General features: G+C 50.6%; 1 pseudogene; it reads right to left on the reverse strand.

Annotated features, from left to right (window-relative positions):
* Positions 1-267: 267 nt before the first annotated feature.
* LOC149355439 (uncharacterized) lies at positions 268-1,827 on the reverse strand (annotated as a pseudogene).
* Positions 1,828-8,979: the final 7,152 nt, after the last annotated feature.

Genomic DNA, 8,979 nt, shown 5'->3' on the forward strand with positions numbered 1-8,979 from the left:
TGCATAGCCATCTTGGGCGTTTCGGAATGAGGTGCGACCCGCATCGCTGCTAACTGAGCTGGTGCGACTGCGCAATTGCGAGGGGCCTTGGCTGTGTTCGTCCGACGAGGCTCGTTTACGATATTGAGTTTGAAGTGCATGAATTGTAGTTGCATGTTGATTTAGAATAGCCTCGTGTTGCCCCAGTGTATGTTGAATAGTTTCTATTTTCTCCGTTAGTGTTTGGAGAATTGTGGACATTGAGACTTGCAGGGAGTTCATTATCCGTTATTCAATGTCGCGGAGCGTTTGGACGGTTACATATTCTGCCGATTTTGCGAGGGGTGGCTCTTCGTCTTTGCGTGGGTGCGGGGGTACTTGATTTTGTTGGAGGACCTGTTCTAATTTGGCCGTTAGGGCCTTAATTTTTGTGTTTTGGTCGGTTATCTTGGCGCTTTGGGACGCAATGGTAGCCTGCAACTGTTGGAAACGGGGGTCGTTTGAAGGAGCGGGAAGTCCCTGCACTCTCTCTGCCCAGCTCACCTGCTTTTAGCCTTGTGGTGGCGTCTTCTTAGCTGGTTTTCCACCGTCCGCGGCCGGAAGAGCTGGGGCCGGGACTGGTGTCTTCGTCCGGGATCTGGAGTTGGGGCGGCTCCGTGAGCGGCTGCCGCTCTCGCTGCGACCCGTTGTGTCCTCGTCGTCCGATGAGAACCATTTGTTGTAGTAGATCTTGGGTCCCATGTCTTTACGGGACTGGTGAGCCGTCTTCTTGTCGCCTTTGTTAGTGGCGGGTCGTGGTGTTCTGGCTGGCTTTAGACGTTTTGGGCACTCCCGGGTTCCCGTCTCGTGCTGGCCGGCGCACAGTCCGCACTTGGGTTGGCATTCGTGTGTTAGGGGTGGGTCCTGGGCCCCGCACAGGCGGCAGACTTTGACCTTTGGTGTCGGGCAGACGTCCGGGCGGTGTCCGGGTTGCATACATATCTGGCAGAATTGCCTGGCTGGCCTGTACGTGAAGCACGGGTATTCGCAGCCGTCGTAGTATACGGACCGGGGAAGTTTGGGTCCTTCGAGTGTAAGAAGGGCTCTCGTCGAAGAGCCTAGGATTCTGGCGTCTAACAGCTCAATGCGATGGTCTCTGATGCGCACCCCCGCCATGAGGGTGTCGCGTGTCTCCCGGGGATCGAGTCCGTGAATCACCCCTCGGAGCGTGGTGGCTGGGAAAGGGATATACGCTCGCACGGGGTGGGGGCTCTCGTCCAGGGTGAGGTGGGTGATCTGGCAAAGCTCCGCCGCTGTTTCTTCGTGCGGGGTGCTGACTACAAGGATGTTGGACCCGACATGAGGTCGGAGAATGTACTTGTCTTTTACCTTGGTCGGGTCTCGGCAGGAACGAACGAGCGCTGCCGAAATGACCCGAGCCGGATAGGCCTTGAGTGGTAGTCCGCGTGTCGGTCGAATGACGACTTTGATGTCATTTTTCGGTAGTGGTTGAAGCTTCGGACGGCGAGTTCCCGGTTGACGGATTTCGTTCGATGATTGTCCAGACGTGTTCGGCGGGTTTCCGCCCACGGAGGCAGAAGAGTCCGGAGTGGATGAATTTTGAGTTTGCCTGGCCTGTCTGCGGAGCTTCTTTGCCCGTCGCTTGCTGAGTGCGTGCTCCGAGCCTGGGCCACCGCCAAGAGGTAAGCCCGCACTCAACACGGACGAAGAGGACAGAAGATCCTGGTTCTGCGGGGAAGTGTCACGGGAATCCATTTCGGAGTCGTCGTGGAACGGGTTTGGAGAGAATGCATTCGCAGAGGTGCCGCATAGCGGTGTCGCACCGCTCGTCGACGACCCAGTGGCCATTTGGTGGCCCTGTGGCCTCACGGGAAATTAGTTCGCTGAAAACCGCCAACACGAAGCACGGAGACGAGGCGCGGGAGGCGAGCGGAAGGCCCTCATACCGTGGCGCCGTCGATCCGGCAAGCAGGTTCCGCGCCGAACCGGTCGGGTCGGTAGGGAGGCGGTCGAGGCAGCCGGCTCACAGCAGGCGATGGTGGGGAGAGATACTCGCAGCCTTTGGGGTCGGGTGGGAGCCCATCCGCGCACATCTGCTCCGGTCGGTGGGCGCGGAGCGAGTCCTGCTTGGGTCGTGGGCGTAGCCGTCCGGAGCGAATCGTCTTGCGCAAACCACCACATTCTTTACCGTTGTGTGAGGAAGGCTGATGCGTTGGAGCCAGTCACGACTCAACTCACAATCTCCTGGAAATCTGTGCCGGATCGTGGTTCGTCTCCAGTCGCTGCGTGCGCATCCAACCGCGAAACAGCGTCGTTGCATTTTCTCGGCATACTGAACGATCGAGAGGTGCAGTCGGTCGACCACCTAAACTTGTTAGCCAGCGTATCCTTCCATACATCTGTTTGTCAACCCCAGTTAGCGAGCCACCTTTTCATTTTTTTAGGCCTCCCCATCGTTTCACGACCGGAGGAGCGGGAGTTGGTTTTGTTCGAAACGCACGGCGAAGCGCGGACCCGGCAACCACCCGCTTGCTTTTATCCGTGTGTATTTATATGTATTTATGTGTTCTGTGTGTTTGTGTCTCTTCTCCGCTCCTAAGCTCATGTCGTTCGACGCAGTCAAGGCGCAAGCAAGATACACGAAGGATAAGCGGTGTGTGTGCAGAGCGGTCGAGTGTGCGAGTGAAAGGCTCTACACACGACACGGCATACGCACAAGTAACTAAAAGCTTGTTTTTGGGGGGTTTTCATGGAGAAAAAAAAAATCTAAGGGAGCGCGGCACGCAGAGGGCTATCTCATGACTAGGGCCCGGAAATCTAGGCACTAAAGAACCCCGAAATAGGCAGGCATCTAGGCTCTAAAATATATTGAAATAGGCGCTATAAAGCAAAAATAGGCGCTTTCAATAATACTCTTTATTCATAAGTACAAGATTTGTAAGTCAACACGGAGCGTATGCAGTCCTCAACTGAAGCAATAGAGCGCATTCTCCGGTTTTCTAACTTGAAGAACCTTCGGTTTTCGCTAAGCATAGCTTTCTACTTTAAAAAGCTTCTTTTGACATCACATGAACTTAGTGGCGCGAACCTAAAACATGAGAGCTGATAAAGGCTTAGGCCTTCAGGTGATGTGGACGTATCGTCTCCGCGTAGAAAGTCTTTGATTTGCGAAATTGTTTCTAGGCATCTATTTTTTTCTACCAACTGTAGCACCTTCGTAGAAGCAGTAGCGCCCTTTCCTTCAGTCCCCGAAGTGCTGCTGGTACTTTTGCCGCTACCTTCAACTATTCATCTATTGAGAGTCCAGCCTTTTCCAACTTTGTCATCCTTTCCGCCAATGTTGAGAAGTTTGCACTAATGTATGTCAGGTCTCTTTGCAAACTCGCCTCTTTGCTGCACTTCGAGATAAACACTTCGTTACACTGCGTTCAAGTTACAATTCGAGAAAAACGTTCGGCGAGACCCGTACCTTTTGTGCGTGCATCGGCGCGCGCTTTTCACCATACATAGACAGATGTCTCAAAATTGAAAAAAAAAACGGCACATAGGACCAAAGTGCCGGATTTCGGCATTTATAGGCAAAACGTGCGCTTAAATAGGTTGTATTTCCTAAAAATTGACAAAAAGGCAGGCAAGTGCAAAAATCCCCCGTTTAGGCATTTATAGGCATGTTTAGGCAAACGCCTAAATTTCCGGGCCCTACTCATGACGTGATCACGGCGGGGGGGGGGGGGGGTAACCGACTCTCTCAGTTTTACTATTTTTTACTTTTTATAACTAGGGTTCAAGCTATCGCCAGACGCTCCCTCCTCAGTTTTTTTTCTTCGTTTATGCAGGTTTGTAGGCATGTGATAAAACGGAAGGCGCTGCGGAAAGCGCTGCGCAGACGACGCGACGCCACGGCTACGCCCAACCTTCTGCCATCAGTCAGAACGACGCACCAATGGAATGCCTTTAGCAAAAGTGTCCCGTATGACGTCAAACGAGCCAGAGTAGAGGGCGTGGACGTTTGCTTGTGGAAGGAAAGAACTAGCGGGCTTTGATTTGAATTATTACAGGATCTCGGGGCGCGCATGGCTCTAGTATTTTGCAGAGGTTATCTTCGATGCCTCATCTATGGAGTGGGCTTATTTTTAAAAAATGTCCTGACCCTGGGCAGGTGCCCTTTAAGGGACTGCTGAAGTAGGCTATGCCCCAAATGAACATAGCATGACAACGCAACACAAATAATCGCGTTGTTCAGTAGTTTCTCGTTGCTCTCACGTGTATCATTTCACTGATCACGGCACAAACGTCCCCTTTGCTCGATGGCACGCCCTAACGCGTAAGGTCCACGTTTGAAGTCTAGGAAAGGCTTTTGCGGCCTAATGAATCCGGCGTCAAGAAAGGCTAGGCAATGCTGCAGGTATATGCGTAAACGAAGTAATGACCGACCAGAACCTTTGTCAGCTGCCTTCTGGAGAGGCAGTACAGGTATTCCATGGAAAAGTGACGATTGAGGAAATCGAAAGCATCAGCACAAATTCTCTCACGACTATGTACAGAAAAGACAGTTGATCATTTAGTCACCTAATAAGCACAGCTGCCAGGAAGCGGTGGTTTTCGGTTTTGAAAAATAAAAATCCTGAAACAAGTCTGTGGACAAAAAGTGCACGAAAGATTCTGGTTGGTCTGATCGAATGCTGGACACTTCAAGTCTTCGTCAACTCGTCCGGCGAAACGTTGCCAGTTGGGGCAGCAGTTCTAACTTCTTGACAACAAAACTAGTTTTTTTAAGACGAGACCAAAAATAAAGGCAACAAAAGAGAAAAAGGCGGTTTAAAGAAAGGCTGTCTAAAAGCGGCCGAGACTGGGACTCGGCGCGCTTCCCTGCTCTTTGTTTGCAGCGGCTTTTAATCCCTTCAGTAATTGGACGGAGCTTTAGTAAATCTGCTCTCTCCCAATTTCGACCTATACCGCTGCAATGGCACTGCAGATACAAGTGGGCGGAGCCCAGTGCTCGCCAGAGCCTGACTATGGCGGACCGCGCACTTTTCCTCGAACATGCAACCTATCGTGGCGCCAGTGAAGTCCACCTTTTCAAAGGGAAACGGTCGTCGGCCCTTTGCGACCCTGACAAGGCTGTTCGCGGTCTTGCTTCTCATTCCCCGCGGCTTTGGACAGCGTCCGAAGCGCGCCACGCGCTGTCACCATTCCTAACCCCTCCAGACTTCCGAGGTCACGGTAGTTACCGGCGAGAGGGGGGAAAGGAGCTACTGGCACCGTAGGCTTCTACCTTAACAGCACCGTCCGGTCTGGCCAATATAACGGGCCTCGCAGGAGAGGAGAATTGTATACACCACACCTGTGCTGCAGGCAACGAACTTAATTGTCGCTGTGTGCGACACCACATCCATTACTATTGCCTGGCTCTTTCTTTATTTGAATAGCTGGGCATACTTGCTTTAGCTTGATTGGGCGGTGTACGTATGGTAAAATGGCAACTCTTTTAAGGCTGAACGCCCAGCATGTGCTGAGCGGCCTGGTGCTTTAATGATTGCAGTAACCGGGAGAATATGCCCCTGTTATTACTTCGTCTGGATATCCGGCATTCTTCACCCTATACAACTGGCACTGGAAGCTGTCTCCGACGGCATGGTGGCATGATTTGGTCAAAGCACTTCGCAGGCACTAACTATGCTGTTTTTTTTAACCAATTTTAAGTGTTTTGAATGACAACTGAGAAGGGTCTTTGTCATCCTCGGGTTATACTTTCAGCATGAATGGTTGGTTTCGAAATGCAACCGGAGGTCCAGATACTGCAATTCCTCGTCCACTGGAACCTCGAAAGTGAACTGTAAGCCTGACCCTCACTCCCTGAACACATTCAGGATATATGTGAGCTGCTGAATCACCGCGTTCTACATAAACCAGATAATCGTCAACATATCTGAAGGACCTCAGGTGTAGATGGTGGTTTTGTTTCCAAATCCTCGTCAACGTACATTAGAAAAATGTCATTCAACACAGGGGCGACGCCGGAGCCGATACATACACCTGCTTTCTGCGCAAACAACGTGCCTTCCCAACCTACAAAAGTGGAATGTCGGTTTTGGGGTGACTAAAGATGTCTTGGCTTTGTATGCCTGCTCATACAGGACAGCTTCTTCTCATAGTAGGCACATGCGTTGGTCCTCACGGCCAGGCCTATAACCAGGCAGACCTCTCCATTATTCATTGAAGTCTCTCTCCTCCTCCTCCTCCTCCTCCTCCTCCTCCTCCTCACGGCGTCTGCGTGTTTACTCTGCGCAAGGGAAATTCCCTCGCGTGACATGGACACGATCTGAAACTACTGAAGCTGAAGGCTATAGTAGATGTAAAATCTATCAGCTTTTTCCCTTACGTTCCTCATAAGAAAGATTCAAGCGTATAAAGAGCCCATGTGCACTAATTATGAGTGCATTTCATTTCGCGGCTTTTGCGTAAATTTATAGCTTTTTGCCGGGACAGTAAATTAAAGTATGCAAAGTAAAAAAAACCTTGCATTGAGCAAATTTTGCAGTTTTTATTTTATATGCTGATATCACAACGAAAAGTCAACAGCCATATAACTTTGAATAAAAACAGTCTACGTTGAGAATTTTTTATACTCTGGAACCGTTTGAACCCGTTTGAACCGGTTCGAACCGGAACGGAATGTCGCTCCTGAGCCGAACCCGGAACTGAGTCCAAAAGGCGTGAACCCGAACCCTGACCGAACCCGAAACAAATCCGGTTCGACACCCTGGCACTTACATTGCATAGGCGTGAAGTGTTGGCCGGCTGCCACTTGTCACGTTTCACCTTTACAGTCTACAGGAGCCTTCTTTTCGGATCTCTCGGAAATGAAAACATTCTCCAGCCATTTCGGGAATGATTAGTGCATGCAACACCCCGACATGTCGTCCCTGTCTTGCGGCCAAGAAAAGTTGCAATAGATGGGAAACAGGCCTCTGCATGTGCAACTGACGCAGGCGGGATAAGGAGCGGGCACAAAAATGGTGCGTGCCCTCGCCGAGGCGGCACTAGGGTTCCTAGTATTTGTAGGGACCCTAGCGGCACTTGCACTGCACTGAACCCTTCAAAGGATGTCCCCTTCCTCCACGAAGCGGCGGAGGGCGGCGCGCATCGAGGCACCCGACGCGACTCCTTTGATGGCGCGTCGCCGCGCCCGTCGGCAGCAGCCAGGCGCTGGCGGCTTTCAGTTCATCGATTTCGGCGTAGACAATTACGGGTTTGCATCATGCGTGGCTGAACCTGGCAGGTGCCGTTGTCAAACTCACTACGAGACAAAAGTTACCGCAATACCCAAGCTCTGGCCAAATGTTTAGGAGAATCCCCAAGATGGAAGAGATTTGTGGAGGAGCCGTATATGGTGGAGTAGCCGTATGGCTGCGCTTGGGTGGATGTCAGTCAGTAAGTACTCCTTTTTTACTATACCCAAGTTATGCGCAGTTTCACCGCCAACGTTTGTCTATTCATAGGGCAGCAGTAAACTATTCAGTGATGTAAAAGAGCAGCTTTCTTATAAAAGGAATGTCTAGAAAGGATTTAATTTTATCATCCGGTCATCATTGTCCAACGCGCTTGACAGAGGTACGTTTTGTGAGTGATCCAACATTCCTCATTCGGGAATACCGATGCGGTAATTCAGGAATGCGTCCATACCCGCCACGGTGGCTCAGTGCTTAAGGCGCTCGTCTACCGAGTCGGAGTACCCGGCTTCGATCCCGACCGTGGCGGCCGCGTTTCAACGGAGGTGAAACGCAGAAAACGCCCGTGTGCTGTCTCTCTTCTGTCACTCCCACCTTCCTCTCTTCGCTTATGGTGCGGTTCAGGTGCCCGCCGAGATATGTGAGGCAGATACTGCGCCATTTCCTTTCCTCAAAAACCAAATTGCCAATTTAGAATGCGCCCATCCCTTTGAAACCCCACTAGTATATAGACCGGAAAAGAGCGTTTCTTGATGCATGAGGAACATGACTTTTGTATTTCCGCTTTTTTACATTCACGCGTAGGCGTGCTGCGATGCACCAGTCACGCCGAATATACTTGTTTCTCCCATTCACTCGGTTGATTGATTGTAAAACAGTTTATTCGCTGGAGAGTGCTTGGTAAAAGGTCGCGTGAAGTGGTCGAGACTACGCAGCCCTCGACGACTTTGTCAGCCCACTCCACTGCCAAAACTTGCGTTCTTGGATCAGAGCTAGCCAGCACGGTCTCCCACCGCTCGAGAGAAGGAGCGGTAACTAGATCACCCGGAGGTGGCTCTATTTTGCAGTCCCAGATGATGTGATCGTAAGTGGCTCGTTGGCCACAGTGTTTAGAGTTTGGGTTGTAAAAATCTGGGTAAATGTGCCCGAGGAGTGATGGGGTGCGTATCGATCTCGTCTGTAGACGACGCCACGTTACCTCTTGTTCTTTAGTCAGACTTTTATGCAGAGGGGGGAAAATTCTCCTCTCTAGTTTAAAATGATTAGTGAGATCATGATATTTTATTTATTTATTTTATAATACTGCAGGCCACTGCTTGGCCCAAGCAGGAGTGAACTTACATTGTTACATAACCAAAAGAATAAAATTATTCAATATTAGCAGCACACGGATACCAAAAGAATAAAAGCAAAATGTGTGATCATATGTGATCATAGAGTCCTTTGTGAAATTCAGAGAGCCAGACTCATCCCCTGCCCGGTCGACGAAACCTCGGGCTTTATTGTGGGCCAACTCGTTCCCCAAATTCCCGGAATGGGCTGGGACCGATATCGATTTGGAGTAATTTGGTGAGAATTTGGCTTTGACGCCGGCGAACCATTCAAGCTGCGCGCCCATGTTTTCGAGCAGGGAAACGTTAGTGCAGGTAAAATAGAAAAGTTTCGGTTCTGCATTCGTAGAAAAAATGTGGTTTTGAAAACTCACTGTTGAGTGTTTGCTTGCATCAGCACACACTGTAGACGCAAAATGGGGGAATATTAACGATAA

The sequence above is a fragment of the Amblyomma mixtum genome, chromosome 3 (assembly GCF_055824585.1).
Source record: "Amblyomma mixtum isolate Tamu chromosome 3, ASM5582458v1, whole genome shotgun sequence".
Lineage (NCBI taxonomy): Eukaryota > Metazoa > Arthropoda > Arachnida > Ixodida > Ixodidae > Amblyomma > Amblyomma mixtum.